The sequence below is a fragment of the Ranitomeya variabilis genome, chromosome 2 (assembly GCF_051348905.1).
Source record: "Ranitomeya variabilis isolate aRanVar5 chromosome 2, aRanVar5.hap1, whole genome shotgun sequence".
NCBI classification, from domain to species: Eukaryota; Metazoa; Chordata; class Amphibia; order Anura; family Dendrobatidae; genus Ranitomeya; species Ranitomeya variabilis.
The window spans coordinates 419,559,313-419,576,624 of NC_135233.1; the positions used below are offsets into that span (position 1 = coordinate 419,559,313).

At 44.6% G+C, this 17,312-nt stretch overlaps 1 protein-coding gene across 3 annotated transcripts in view; it reads right to left on the reverse strand.

Moving 5' to 3' along the window:
• PDE3B (phosphodiesterase 3B) overlaps positions 1-17,312 on the reverse strand; it is a 206,275-nt gene that overhangs the window by 96,675 nt on the left and 92,288 nt on the right. The gene's annotated exons all lie outside the window — the stretch shown is intronic.

Genomic DNA, 17,312 nt, shown 5'->3' on the forward strand with positions numbered 1-17,312 from the left:
AGCCATGATGTAACAGCAGAATAGTGACCGCAGCTCTGGAGGTGACTGGAGGATAAGACATGACGTAACAGCAGAATAGTGAGTGCAGCTATGGAGGTGACTGGAGGATAAGACACGAAGTAACAGCAGAATAGTGACCACAGCTCTGGAGGTGACTGGAGGATAAGACATAATGAAACAGCAGAACAGTGAGTGCAGCTCTGGAGGTGACTGGAGGTTAAGACACCATGTAACAGCAGAATTGTGACTGCAGCTCTGAAGGATAAGAGCTTGGTGATATCACATATTACAGTACAGGGTGATATAAGAGGAGCGGTGATGTCACATCTTATTACAGTACAGGGTGATATAAGAGAAGCGGTGATGTCGCATCTTATTACAGTACAGGATGATATAAGAGGAGCGGTGATATCACATCTTATTACAGTACAGGATGAGATAAGAGGAGCGGTGATATCACATCTTATTACAGTACAGGATGATATAAGAGGAGCGGTGATGTCACATCTTATTACAGTACAGGATGATAAGAGGAGCGGCGATATCACATCTTATTACAGTACAGGGTGATATAAGAGAAGCGGTGATGTCGCATCTTATTACAGTACAGGATGATATAAGAGGAGCGGTGATATCACATCTTATTACAGTACAGGATGAGATAAGAGGAGCGGTGATATCACATCTTATTACAGTACAGGATGATATAAGAGGAGCGGTGATGTCACATCTTATTACAGTACAGGATGATAAGAGGAGCGGCGATATCACATCTTATTACAGTACAGGGTGATATAAGAGAAGCGGTGATGTCGCGTCTTATTACAGTACAGGATGATATAAGAGGAGCGGTGATATCACATCTTATTACAGTACATGGTGATATAAGAGAAGCGGTGATATCACATCTTATTACAGTACAGGGGGATATAAGAGAAGCGGTGATATCACGTCTTATTACAGTACAGGATGATAGAGGAGCGGCGATATCACATCTTATTACAGTACAGAGTGGTATCAATTTTGCAGTGATTGTCTGGAGTCGCAGTGCCATGTGCTGACACTAGATGGCGACACACGTCGGTGAAGCTGCAGTGATACATATAAATATATGGGGGACCGTGAATTTAGCGTCAATAACCGGTCATGTCCGTAACCTTCAGCCTAATCTGAGCACAGAACGGCCGCGACATCACAGGTGTAACCGGCCCGAAGGTGAATATTATCAGTGTATATTAACAAATGTGCCAGAACGTTATCACCTTTTACAGCCTCCATTTTCCAGATTAATGTGGGAATTGCACAGTGTGAAAGGGGTTAAACAAAAGGAGGGAGAACAGGATCACACAGGCGGTTTGGTCTTTATATATCGCCATCATATTCCGCAGCGATGTACATTCATCACCAACACCGTCCCCATCGGGGCTCACAATCTACGTCCCCATTCACTAGGTCTGTGGAGTGTGGGAGGGAAGCGGAGACCCCCGAGGAAACACGGGGAGAACATACAGACCCCTGGAAGATGTCAGCCTTGGTGGGATATGAACCAAAACCCCAGCGCTGCAAGGCCGCAGTGCTAACCACCGAGCCACAGCGTATAGTGCTAACCACCGAGCCACAGCGTATAGTGCTAACCACCGAGCCACTGCATCTAGTGCTAACCACCGAGCCACTGCATCTAGTGCTAACCACCGAGCCACTGCATCTAGCGCTAACCACCGAGCCACTGCATCTAGTGCTAACCACCGAGCCACTGCATCTAGTGCTAACCACCGAGCCACTGCATCTAGTGCTAACCACCGAGCCACTGCATCTAGTGCTAACCACCGAGCCACTGCATCTAGTGCTAACCACCGAGCCACTGCATATTGTGCGTACCACTAGTGATGAGCGAATATACTCGTTACTCGAGATTTCCACGCTCGGGTGACCTGCAAGTATTTTTTAGTGCTCGGAGATTTAGTTTTCATCGCCGCAGCTGAATGATTTACATCTCTTAGTCAGCTTGATTACATGTGGGGATTCCCTAGCAATCAGGCAACCCCCACATGTACTTATGCTGGATAATAGATGTAAATCATTCAGCTGCGGCAAGAAAAACGAAAACTCCAAGCACTAAAAAATACTCAGAGGACCCCCGAGCATGCTCGAGAAATCTCAAGTAACGAGTATATTCTCTCATCACTAATGGTTACCATGTAGCAAAATATGTATAGGTTTATGTGTGTGACTAGCAGTAATTTAACATCTGTCCTGAGACTGCAGGTCTCACAGAGGTCACAGCATATGTTATCCTGAGAAAGCAGTCTCCTGTCTCTAATATCCCCAGGGGGTCTTGCTAAGAACCAGGAAGGGGAAATATTTCACATCTTTGGCTCTTTTGAAGAGAGATGTCAGTTACAGCCAGAGAGATGTCAGTTACAGCCTGACACTATCTGTGAGAAACTTTACACAAGAGTTTCAGATTAAATAATATGTTCATTGGGGGAGCGGCCGTGGTCCAGTCACAAACCAGTAATTATAATATTAACCTGAGGTGCTGGTCTAGAAATCTGACCTCCAGGTTGACTCTACAAATTAGGCCTGTACACAAAGAAAGTTGTTCACATGTAAGGGCAGCCAAGCTGATGTGTTCCAGTCCATATTCGCCCCCCCCCCCCCCCCCTCAGGGAGCAGAAAGCAGACTACAAAGATAGATATTTCTGTAAGTTTTCTCCTGTTATTTTATACTGTTTTGCATAAGTTGTCTTTTTATTATCATATATTTTTATACCTTTTCTTACTGTAAACACTGTACCTTTTTTGTATTAAAGTATAAAACTTTAACAAGTTGAACCTTGAATGTTCTAAAAGAATCCATAGCCTAAGATGTGTGAGCCTTATGAGTGATAGACATTATTAGTATTATTAGTTCCGGGACTCATCGCCCGTGTGTTTGGTGAGTGGTGGCAGCATGTATTGAGCGGGTGTGTGGCCTGGGTCGGTGTGTGATTTATGCTCCCATTACAGCATAGGACAGAGGTTGAATGCTGGACTGAGAAAGGGGAGATCGATTAACCTTTGCAGGCGCAACCCCAAGTAACAGGGTGAGTTAGTATAATGCTAAACACCGAGCCACCATATATAGCGCTGACCACCATATATGGTTTTAACCACTGAGCAACAATTTCTAGTGCTAATCACTGAGCCACAGCATACTGCTAACAGCAGAGCCAACATATATTGTGCTAACCACCGAGCCACAGTGACATCACCACTCTCCAGACATAACATTATAATGGTGATGTCACCGCTCCCCAGATACAACATTATAATGGTGACGTCACTTCAAGGTGCACATACAGTAGTATTAGGCTATGTGCACACGTTCAGGATTTTTCGCATTTTTCACATTTTTTGGGCCGTTTTCCGCGGGAAAAACGCTTAGAAAACGCATACATAAGCATCCCATCATTTTGAATACATTCTGCAATTTTTGTGCACATGATGCATTTTTTTCCGGGGGAAAAAACTAATTGCGGTATAAAACGCAGCATGTTAATTAATTTTGCGGATTTTTCGTGTTTTTCCCGCTATTTAATGCTTTGGCAAGCTCCGGAAGAAAACACACAATAAACACGAAAAAAAAATGCATGCGAATTTCCTGCAGAAAAAGTCCGTTTTTCAGGAAAATTCTGCAGAAAATCCTGACTTGTGCACATAGCCTAACAGTGCTGTCCTCGTGCGGACCCCTGCACACTGCACAGAGGCTTAAAGCACCTGTTGCATGGGCCTGCCCGCTCTTACAGCCCTCCGGTGTCGCGCTGCCCCTTCAGACTGTCTGCGTGGAGCTGATGAGACAGCGGTGTGAGTGCCACGTGGGGTCAGACATTAGCGGAGGACACAGGCGTCACCATGGAAACATGACACAATAAGAGCCGCTACATAGCAACAAGGAGGAAGCCCCCCCGACAGGCCCCATCATGACCTGCCAGACCCTGCACCCCGACATACAGGGGCTTGCAGAAGTATTCGCCCCATTGGTATTTGTTGTCTTTTTCTACCTCACAACCTGGAATTTCCCTGTTTTTTGAGGGTTTGCATCAGTTCATGTGAAGAACATGCCGATAACTGGTAACATTTAGTTTTCATTTTATTGTGCAGCAAACAAATAGGACAAATAACTGAAACCTTCAGTGTGCATAAGTATTCACCCCCCTACAGTCAGTACTGTGTAGAGCCTCCTTTTGCGGTAATCACAGCTGCGGTCTCTTTAGAGAAGTCTCTATGAGATTTCCACATCTGGCCGCTGGGATTTTCGTCCATTCCTCAAGGCAGAACTGCTCCAGCTCCTTCAGGTTAGATGTTTCCTCTGGTGAGCAGCCATCTTCACGTCTGACCACAGATTCTCCAGTGGATGAAGGTCTTGGCTGTGACTCGGCCACTCCAGGACATTTCCACGTTTTCCCTTACACCGCCCCAGTGTTGGTTTAGCTGTATGCTTTGGGTCACTGTCTTGTTGGAAGGTGAACCTCTGTCCCAGTCTCAGATCACTGACAGATAAAGAATATCCCTGTATTTCCATCTTCTCCTCATGTCAGACCATGTTCCCTGTCCCTGCTGCTGAAAACCATCCCCACAGTTTGATGCTGCCACCACCATGTTTCACTGTGGGGATGGTGGTGTTGGGGCGATGAGCCGAGTTGGTTTGGTGCCAGACAGAGAGTTTACCTTGGTGGCCAAAAATTTTATTTTTAGAGACTTCATAGACAAAGGGGTGAATACATATGCACATGCCAATATTTAGTTATTTGATCCCATACATGTAATTTATGCCGATATTTTTCTCCCTTCACTAGTGTAGACTATTCGGTGCTGATACATCACACACAAAGTGATTACAAAATATTTATACACAGGTTGTAATGTAACACAATAGGTAAAAAGTCAAAGGAGCGAATAATTTTGCAAGCCAATGTAGACAGCAAGCTGGGATCACAGGCGTATAATGAGCACTGCTGACACTTGAAGAGCTCCGCTTGTTGTCAGTGAATGAGAACATTTTTCTATCCTAGTCCTGGTTGCACAGCTGAGAGATTGTAACTGTCTCATCTAGAAAATACTCTATGAAGGATCTGGTAACGCCCTGGCTACAATGTCCACAGGTGTCAGCAGGAGCTCATGTCCGGACTGTCCATCACCGATGGAGAAAACGTTCCCACAGACGGACAGCACAGATCGGCACAGGACATCAAGCACAACGTCTTCTAGAAACACTGAGAACTTTTCATAATCCCAAAGAAGCTTCACTTACATAGAACGTATCAACCACAGTTATCCTGATGAAACACGCAAAAAAAAAACGATAATCACATGTAGAAGTGGCACTATACACGAATTGTAGTCTCCCGGCCACCTCCGGACAACACAATAAGGTAAGAAAATAGAAGGGTGATGCAGCTGCAGCAAGATGAGGAGGAGCAGGAGGATGACGAAAAAGAGCAGGAGAACGAGGACAAGAAGGAAGAGCACAAAGAGGAGGAGCTGGACAAAGAGGAGGAGGAGAAAGGAGGAAGAGCACAAAGAGGAGAGAGGAAGAAGAGCACAAAGAGGAGGAGAAAGGAGGAAGAGCACAAAGAGGAAGAGGACAAAGAGGAAGAGGACAAAGAGGAGGTCAAGGAGGAGGACAAATAGGAGAAGCAGGAGGACAAAGAGGAAGAGGACGACAAATAGGAGCAGGAGGACAAAGAGGAAGAGGGGGACGGCAAAGAGGAAGGAGGAGGACAAAGAGGAAGGTGGAGGACAAAGAGGAAGGAGGAGGACGACAGAGGAGCAGGAGGACGACGAAAAAGAGCAGGAGAACAAGGAGGAGGAGGAAGACAAAGAAGAGGAGGAGGAGGACAAAGAAGAGGAGGACAAAGAGGAGAAGGAGGACAAAGAGGAGAAGGAGGACAAAGAGGAGAAGGAGGACAAAGAGGAGAAGGAGGACAAAGAGGAGAAGGAGGACAAAGAGGAGAAGGAGGACAAAGAGGAGAAGGAGGACAAAGAGGAGAAGGAGGACAAAGAGGAGAAGGAGGACAAAGAGGAGAAGGAGGACAAAGAGGAGAAGGACAAAGAGGAGGAGGACAAAGAGGAGAAGGAGGACAAAGAGGAGAAGGAGGACAAAGAGGAGAAGGAGGACAAAGAGAAGGACAAAGAGGAGGAGGAGGACAAAGAGGAGGAGGAGGACAAAGAGGAGGAGGAGGAGGACAAAGAGGAGGAGGACAAAGAAGAGGAGGACAAAGAGGAGAAGGAGGACAAAGGAGAAGGAGAACAAAGAGGAGAAGGAGGACAAAGAGAAGGACAAAGAGGAGGAGGAGGACAAAGAGGAGGAGGAGGACAAAGAGGAGGAGGAGGACAAAGAGGAGGAGGAGGACAAAGAGGAGGACAACAAAGAGGAAGAGGACAACAAAGAGGAGGACGACAAAGGAGGATGATGAAAAAGAGTAGGAGAAGGAGGACAAGGAGGAGGACAAAGAGGAGGAGGACAAAGTGGAGGACAACAAAGAGGAAGAGGACAACAAAGAGGAGGACGACAAAGGAGAGGAGCAGGAAGATGACGAGAAAGAGCATGAGAACGAGGACAAGGAGGAGGACAAAGAAAAGGATAAAGAGGAGGAGGACAAAGAGGAGGAGGACAAAGGAGGAGGACAAAGAGGAGGAGGAGGGAGGAAGAGGACAAAGAGGAGAAGGAGGACAAAGAGGAGGAGTAGGAGGATGATGAAAAAGAGCAGCAGAAGGAGGAGAAAGAGGAGGAAGAAGAGAAGGAGGACAAAGAGGAAGAGGAGGACGACAAAGAGGAAGAAGAGTAGGAGGACAGAGGAGGAGGAGGACAAAGGAAGATGAGGACAAAAGAGGAAGACAAAGTAGGAGGACAAAGTAGGAGGACGAGGATGACGACGAAGAGGAGAAGAAGGACGACGAAGAGGAGGAGAAGGACGACGAAGAGGAGGAGAAGGACGACGAAGAGGAGGAGAAGGACGACAAAGAGGAGGAGAAGGACGACGAAGAGGAGGAGAAGGACGACGAAGAGGAGGAGAACGACGACGAAGAGGAGGAGAACGACGAAGAGGAGAAGGACGACGAAGAGGAGGAGGACAAAGAGGAGGAGGACAAAGGAGGAGGACAAAGGAGGAGGACGAAGAGGAACACAAAGTAGGAGGACAAAGTAGGAGGACAAAGTAGGAGGACAAAGTAGGTGGACAAAGTAGGTGGACAAAGTAGGTGGACAAAGTAGGTGGACAAAGTAGGTGGACAAAGTAGGTGGACAAAGTAGGTGGACAAAGTAGGTGGACAAAGTAGGTGGACAAAGAAGGTGGACAAAGTATGAGGACGAGGATGACTATGAAGACGAGGAGGAGGACGACGAAGAAGAGGACGACGACATTGAGGAGGAGGATGAAGAGGACGATAATGAAGAGGAGGAATAGGACGAAGAGGAGGAGGATGAAGAGGAAGAGAACAACGAAGAGGAGGGCGAAGAGGAGGAGGAGGGCGAAGAGGAGGAGTTGACGGAGAGGAGGACGAAGAGGAGGAGGACGAAGCGGAGGAGGAAGGCGAAGAGGAGGAGGAGGGAGGAAGAGGACAAAGAAGAGGAGAAGGAGGACAAAGGAGGAGTTGGACGACGATGAAAAAGAGTAGCAGAAGGAGGAGAAAGAGGATGAAGAGGAGGGCAAAGGAAAAGGAGGAAGAGAAGGAGGACAAAGAGGATGAGGACAAAAGAGAAGGAGGACAAAGAGGAGGAGGACAAAGGAAGACGAGGACAAAGGAGGAGGACAAAGGAGGAAGACAAAGTAGGAGGACGAGGATGACTACGAGGATGAGGAGGATGAAGAGGACGACGACGAGGAGGAGGACGATAAAGAGGAGGAGGACGACGACGAGGAGGACGATAAAGAGGAGGAGGAGGATGAGGAGGAGGACGATGACGAAGAGGAGGACGACAAAGAGGAAGACAAAGGAAGATGAGGACAAAGGAGGAAGACAAAGGAGAGGACAACTACGAGGACGACGAAGAGGATGACTATGAGGAAGAGGATGATGAAGAGGATGATAATGAAGAGGAGGAATAGGACGAAGAGAACAATGAAGAGAACAACAAAGAGGAGGAAGAGGGCGAAGCGGAGGAGGAGGGCGAAGAGGAGGGCAAAGAGGAGGAGGAGGAGGAGGGCGAAGCGGAGGAGGAGGAGGGCGAAGCGGAGGAGGAGGGCGAAGCGGAGGAGGAGGAGGACGAAGCGGAGGAGGACGACGAAGCGGAGGAGGAGGACAAAGCGGAGGAGGAGGGCAAAGCGGAGGAGGACGACGAAGCGGAGGAGGAGGAGGACAAAGCGGAGGAGGAGGAGGACAAAGCGGAGGAGGACAAAGCGGAGGAGGAGGAGGACAAAGCGGAGGAGGACAAAGCGGAGGAGGAGGAGGACAAAGCGGAGGAGGAGGAGGACAAAGCGGAGGAGGAGGAGGACAAAGCGGAGGAGGAGGAGGACAAAGCGGAGGAGGACAAAGCGGAGGAGGAGGAGGACAAAGCGGAGGAGGAGGAGGACAAAGCGGAGGAGGAGGAGGACAAAGCGGAGGAGGAGGAGGACAAAGCGGAGGAGGAGGAGGACAAAGCGGAGGAGGAGGAGGACAAAGCGGAGGAGGAGGAGGACAAAGCGGAGGAGGACAAAGCGGAGGAGGACAAAGCGGAGGAGGACAAAGCGGAGGAGGAGGAGGACAAAGCGGAGGAGGACAAAGCGGAGGAGGACAAAGCGGAGGAGGAGGAGGACAAAGCGGAGGAGGAGGAGGACAAAGCGGAGGAGGAGGAGGACAAAGCGGAGGAGGAGGAGGACAAAGCGGAGGAGGAGGAGGACAAAGCGGAGGAGGAGGAGGACAAAGCGGAGGAGGAGGAGGACAAAGCGGAGGAGGAGGAGGACAAAGCGGAGGAGGAGGAGGACAAAGCGGAGGAGGAGGAGGACAAAGCGGAGGAGGAGGAGGACAAAGCGGAGGAGGAGGAGGACAAAGCGGAGGAGGAGGAGGACAAAGCGGAGGAGGAGGAGGACAAAGCGGAGGAGGAGGAGGACAAAGCGGAGGAGGAGGAGGACAAAGCGGAGGAGGAGGAGGACAAAGCGGAGGAGGAGGAGGACAAAGCGGAGGAGGAGGAGGACAAAGCGGAGGAGGAGGAGGACAAAGCGGAGGAGGAGGAGGACAAAGCGGAGGAGGAGGAGGACAAAGCGGAGGAGGAGGACAAAGCGGAGGAGGAGGACAAAGCGGAGGAGGAGGACAAAGCGGAGGAGGAGGACAAAGCGGAGGAGGACAAAGCGGAGGAGGACAAAGCGGAGGAGGACAAAGCGGAGGAGGAGGAGGACAAAGCGGAGGAGGAGGACAAAGCGGAGGAGGAGGACAAAGCGGAGGAGGAGGACAAAGCGGAGGAGGAGGACAAAGCGGAGGAGGAGGACAAAGCGGAGGAGGGCGGCGAAGAGGTGGAGGAGGGCGAAGAGGAGGAGGGCGAAGGAGGAGGAAGGCGAAGAGGAGGACGACGAAGAGAACAATGAAGAGGAGGATGACAAGCAGAAGGAGGATGATGAGGACAAGGAAGAGGATAAGGACAAATAGGAGGACCATGAGGAGCAGGATGAAAACTATGATAAAGAGGAGGACGAAGAGGATGAGAAGAATAAGGATAATGAGGAGAAGGAACAGGAGAATATGTCTGATTGACTTCACAGTTCATCTCCCATTAGGAAGCCCTGCAGCAGCCATCATTATTACTGAAGGATGTCTGCTCCCTGCAGCTGGAATTTAGATGGCTGTGATGCAGTGACACAGGGGCCAAAAGTGGAGACCCCAACAGGTCAGAGCCCGGAGGAGGGAGAGTCCAGCAGTCAGTGTATAAGTGGGAAGACCCTGACAGATCAAGTCTAGAGTTAGATGAGCCCGGGTAGACTAGGTTGGGGGAGAAAGGGTCTAAGAAGCCAAAAGAGAAAAGTTAAAAACAACACTATGAGAAGAATTAGAACAAAAAAAAACTAAGCACAGAACCCAGGAAGAGGAGAAGGAAGAGTCCAAGACAAAGAAGGCAGAGGGAGCGTTCTGGACCACAGGGAGTTACAACCATTCATTGAAACCTCCACCAAAACACAGAAAAAAAGGAGGAGCAGCTCCAAAGTTAGCATTAAGGGTTAAAGTCTGTTTACAGATAGTCTACAATGTATCCATCAAACTCTACAGGATGTGGAGACAATGTCAGCAGAACACCAGGTTACAGACTGACATTTTTCGGTATTTTGCTGCTTTTCATTTACACTTTATAATCTGCGCCTTTATTCTCGGCTTGTCATTATGGCGGGGTTAGGGTTTCCCAATGTTTCCTGCTTATTTATCATTTGCAGCTTTTTGAAAAGTAATGTTATGTAGTTCAGGTATCTTTAAAGCAAATTATACAACAATGTAGCAGAACGTGCGAGCTTAGGAGTGAAGCAGTCATCAAAAGTATAAAGACCAGCATCAAGGGTATTTGTGATTCTGCACAAAATCCATGAATCAGGTGGCCATCTCCAAGAGTTTGGCACCAGATTTAAAACAGACACAAATCATTAACCAGGAAAAAAATTGTTAAATCTCCAAAATTGGGATCGGCCAAGAGCCATCTGCGGGCGCACAGATGACCGCACGATGGAGATACAACCACAAAAACCCTGCGACATCGCTCGTCAGAAGAGAAGATGAAACATCGGCAGAACGCGAGCACCGGGCAGAGGGCCACACGTCAGCCGGCACCGTACGGTCTACGCCCGGAATTCAGGACGGCGAGTGCAGGCCATGTAAGGCAATGAGCCGCACACCGTGCAGGAATCCGCTCACCCCCTACAGACGACTCTGCTGACGGCCAGCACTGGTCACAGAAAACACGCAAAGATCCGACCCACGAAAACCCGCAGAAAAGTCCCGAAACTCAGCTCCGATTCCACAATATGGAGAAGGCAGCTACAGATCTACACAACCGTTCCCTACCTCCGGCCGGTACTGCCGGGATGGCACTCCTTCCCTACCTCCGCCCGGTACTGCCGGGATGGCACTCCTTCCCTACCTCCGCCCGGTACTGCCGGGATGGCACTCCTTCCCTACCTCCGCCCGGTACTGGCGGGATGGCACTCCTTTCCCTACCTCCGCCCGGTACTGCCGGGATGGCACTCCTTCCCTACCTCCGCCCGGTACTGCCGGGATGGCACTCCTTCCCTAGCTCCGCCCGGTACTGCTGGGATGGCACTCCTTCCCTACCTCCGCCCGGTACTGCTGGGATGGCACTCCTTCCCTACCTCCGCCCGGTACTGCCGGGATGGCACTCCTTCCCTACCTCCGCCCGGTACTGCCGGGATGGCACTCCTTCCCTACCTCCGCCCGGTACTGCCGGGATGGCACTCCTTCTCTACCTCCGCCCGGTACTGGCGGGATGGCACTCCTTTCCCTACCTCCGCCCGGTACTGCCGGGATGGCACTCCTTCCCTACCTCCGCCCGGTACTGCCGGGATGGCACTCCTTCCCTACCTCCGCCCGGTACTGCCGGGATGGCACTCCTTCCCTACCTCCGCCCGGTACTGCTGGGATGGCACTCCTTCCCTACCTCCGCCCGGTACTGCCGGGATGGCACTCCTTCCCTACCTCCGCCCGGTACTGCCGGGATGGCACTCCTTCCCTACCTCCGCCCGGTACTGCCGGGATGGCACTCCTTCCCTACCTCCGCCCGGTACTGCCGGGATGGCACTCCTTCCCTACCTCCGCCCGGTACTGCCGGGATGGCACTCCTTCTCTACCTCCGCCCGGTACTGCCGGGATGGCACTCCTTTCCCTACCTCCGCCCGGTACTGGCGGGATGGCACTCCTTTCCCTACCTCCGCCCGGTACTGGCGGGATGGCACTCCTTTCCCTACCTCCGCCCGGTACTGGTGGGATGGCATTTACCCACTTACCCTTCTCATCCTCGCAAGGATTTTACTTCAGGTGGAAAACTTCCAACCAGACTAGCGCAGCGGAGAACTCCACTAGGTAGTTACTTTAAAGACTGTTATTAAGGGATTCACCAAATTACATGGGGATGGAACGATGCTTTATTTACGAGCCCGGGTGCAGGAGGCCACGGGATATCCAGCTGGCACAGAGATTGCATCTGGGACAATCGCCAAGTCTGCCGGATCAGCAGTTCCCCAAGACTCACAGACACTTACACAAGTATTTTTAGTTCTGGGCCCTTGAGATAAGTGAGGATTAAATAACCCGATCAACAGGTTGCAGCGTCTGCAGCAGAAAAAAACGCATCACATAGTATCATCAAAAGTAAAGGAAATAACACAAGACAACATAAGAAAGACAATGTGGAGTAATAAAGAATTATCACATAGCAACGTAGTGGCAAAATGCAAGATGGTCTGACCCCATCTCATAATCTGCCAAAAGAAATCACACAACATCATGAAAACACAAAATAACTACTATAATACTGCCCCTATGTACAAGAATATAACTACTATAATACTGCCCCTATGTACAAGAATATAACTACTATAATACTGCCCCCTATGTAAAGGAATATAACTACTATAATACTGCCCCCCCCCTATGTACAAGAATATAACTACTATAATACTGCCCCCTATGTGCAAGAATATAACTACTATAATACTGTTCCCTATGTTCAAGAATATAACTGCTATAATACTGCCCTATGTACAAGAATACTGCCTCTATGTACAGGAATATAACTACTATAATACTGCTCCTATGTACAAGAATATAACTACTATAATACTGCTCCTATGCACAAGAATGTAACTACTATAATACTGCCCCCTATGTACAAGAATATAGCTACTATAATACTGCCCCTATGTACAGGGATATAGCTACTACAATACTGCCCCTATATACAAGAATATAACTACTATAATACTGCCCCTATGTACAGGAATATAACTACTATAATACTGCCCCCTATGTACAAGAATATAATTACTATAATACTGCCCCTATATACAAGAATATAACTACTATAATACTGCCCCTATGTACAAGAATATAGCTACTATAATACTGCCCCTATATACAAGAATATAACTACTATAATATTGCCCCTATGTACAAAAATATAACTACTATAATACTGCTCCTATGTACAAGAATATAACTACTATAATACTGCTCCTATGTACAAGAATATAACTACTATAATACTGCCCCCTATGTACAAGAATATAATTACTATAATACTGCCCCCTATGTACAAGAATATAATTACTATAATACTGCCCCTATATACAAGAATATAACTACTATAATACTGCCCCTATGTACAAGAATATAACTACTATAATACTGCTCCTATATACAAGAATATAACGGCTATAATACTGCCCCTTTGTACAAGAATATAACTACTATAATACTGCTCCTATGTACAAGACAATAACTACTATAATACTGCTCCCTATGTACAAGAATATAACTACTATAATACTGCTCCTATGTACAAGACAATAACTACTATAATACTGCTCCTATGCACAAGAATGTAACTACTATAATACTGCCCCCTATGTACAAGAATATAGCTACTATAATACTGCCCCTATGTACAGGGATATAACTACTACAATACTGCCCCTATATACAAGAATATAACTACTATAATACTTCTCCTATGTACAAGAATATAACTACTATAATACTGCCCCTATGTACAGGAATATAACTACTATAATACTGCTCCTATGTACAAGAATATAACTACTATAATACTGCCCCTATGTACAAGAATATAACTACTATAATACTGCTCCTATGTACAAGAATATAACTACTATAATACTGCCCCTATGTACCAGAATATAATTACTATAATACTGCCCCTATATACAAGAATATAACTACTATAATATTGCCCCTATGTACAAAAATATAACTACTATAATACTGCTCCTATGTACAAGAATATAACTACTATAATACTGCTACTATATACAAGAATATAACTACTATAATACTGCTCCTATATACAAGAATATAACTACTATAATACTGCCCCTATGTACAAGAATATAACTACTATAATACTGCTCCTATGTACAAGACAATAACTACTATAATACTGCTCTCTATGTACAAGAATATAACTACTATAATACTGCTCCTATGTACAAGACAATAACTACTATAATACTGCTCCTATGCACAAGAATGTAACTACTATAATACTGCCCCCTATGTACAAGAATATAGCTACTATAATACTGCCCCTATGTACAGGGATATAACTACTACAATACTGCCCCTATATATAAGAATATAACTACTATAATACTGCTCCTATGTACAAGAATATAACTACTATAATACTGCCCCTATGTACAGGAATATAACTACTATAATACTGCTCCTATGTACAAGAATATAACTACTATAATACTGCCCCTATGTACAAGAATATAACTACTATAATACTGCTCCTATGTACAAGAATATAACTACTATAATACTGCCCCCTATGTACAAGAATATAATTACTATAATACTGCCCCTATATACAAGAATATAACTACTATAATATTGCCCCTATGTACAAAAATATAACTACTCTAATACTGCTCCTATGTACAAGAATATAACTACTATAATACTGCTCCTATGTACAAGAATATAACTACTATAATACTGCCCCCTATGTACAAGAATATAATTACTATAATACTGCCCCTATATACAAGAATATAACTACTATAATATTGCCCCTATGTACAAAAATATAACTACTATAATACTGCTCCTATGTACAAGAATATAACTACTATAATACAGCTACTATATACAAGAATATAACTACTATAATACTGCTCCTATGTAGAAGAATATAACTACTATAATACTGCCCCTATGTACAAGAATATAACTACTATAATACTGCTCCTATGTACAAGACAATAACTACTATAATACTGCTCCTATGCACAAGAATGTAACTACTATAATACTGCCCCCTATGTACAAGAATGTAACTACTATAATACTGCCCCCTATGTACAAGAATATAGCTACTATAATACTGCCCCTATGTACAGGGATATAACTACTACAATACTGCCCCTATATACAAGAATATAACTACTATAATACTGCTCCTATGTACAAGAATATAACTACTATAATACTGCCCCTATGTACAGTAATATAACTACTATAATACTGCTCCTATGTACAAGAATATAACTACTATAATACTGCTCTTATGTACAAGAATATAACTACTATAATACAGCCCCCTATGTACAAGAATATAATTACTATAATACTGCCCCTATATACAAGAATATAACTACTATAATATTGCCCCTATGTACAAAAATATAACTACTATAATACTGCTCCTATGTACAAGAATATAACTACTATAATACTGCTCCTATGTACAAGAATATAACTACTATAATACTGCCCCCTATGTACAAGAATATAATTACTATAATACTGCCCCTATATACAAGAATATAACTACTATAATATTGCCCCTATGTACAAAAATATAACTACTATAATACTGCTCCTATGTACATGAATATAACTACTATAATACTGCTACTAAGTACAAAAATATAACTACTATAATACTGCTCCTATGTACAAGAATATAACTACTATAATACTGCTCCTATGTACAAGAATATAACTACTATAATACTGCCCCCTATGTACAAGAATATAATTACTATAATACTGCCCCTATATACAAGAATATAACTACTATAATATTGCCCCTATGTACAAAAATATAACTACTATAATACTGCTCCTATGTACAAGAATATAACTACTATAATACTGCCCCCTATGTACAAGAATATAATTACTATAATACTGCCCCTATATACAAGAATATAACTACTATAATATTGCCCCTATGTACAAAAATATAACTACTATAATACTGCCCCCTATGTACAAGAATGTAACTACTATAATACTGCCCCCTATGTACAAGAATATAGCTACTATAATACTGCCCCTATGTACAGGGATATAACTACTACAATACTGCCCCTATATACAAGAATATAACTACTATAATACTGCTCCTATATACAAGAATATAACTACTATAATACTGCCACTATGTACAAGAATATAACTACTATAATACTGCCCCCTATGTACAAGAATATAATTACTATAATACTGCCCCTATATACAAGAATATAACTACTATAATATTGCCCCTATGTACAAAAATATAACTACTATAATACTGCTCCTATGTACATGAATATAACTACTATAATACTGCTACTATATACAAGAATATAACTACTATAATACTGCTCCTATATACAAGAATATAACTGCTATAATACTGCCCCTTTGTACAAGAATATAACTACTATAATACTGCTCCTATGTACAAGAATATAACTACTATAATACTGCCACTATGTACAAGAATATAACTACTATAATACTGCCCCCTATGTACAAGAATATAGCTACTATAATACTGCCCCTATGTACAGGGATATAACTACTACAATACTGCCCCTATATACAAGAATATAACTACTACAATACTGCTCCTATGTACAAGAATATAACTACTATAATACTGCCCCTATGTACAGGAATATAACTACTATAATACTGCCCCTATGTACAAGAATATAATTACTATAATACTGCCCCTATATACAAGAATATAACTACTATAATATTGCCCCTATGTACAAAAATATAACTACTATAATACTGCTCTCTATGTACAAGAATATAACTACTATAATACTGCTCCTATGTACAAGACAATAACTACTATAATACTGCTCCTATGCACAAGAATGTAACTACTATAATACTGCCCCCTATGTACAAGAATATAGCTACTATAATACTGCCCCTATGTACAGGGATATAACTACTATAATACTGCTCCTATGTACAAGAATATAACTACTATAATACTGCCCCTATGTACAAGAATATAACTACTATAATACTGCCCCTATATACAAGAATATAACTACTATAATATTGCCCCTATGTACAAAAATATAACTACTATAATACTGCTCCTATGTACAAGAATATAACTACTATAATACTGCCCCCTATGTACCAGAATATAATTACTATAATACTGCCCCTATGTACAAGAATATAACTACTATAATACTGCTCCTATGTACAAGACAATAACTACTATAATACTGCTCTCTATGTACAAGAATATAACTACTATAATACTGCTCCTATGTACAAGACAATAACTACTATAATACTGCTCCTATGCACAA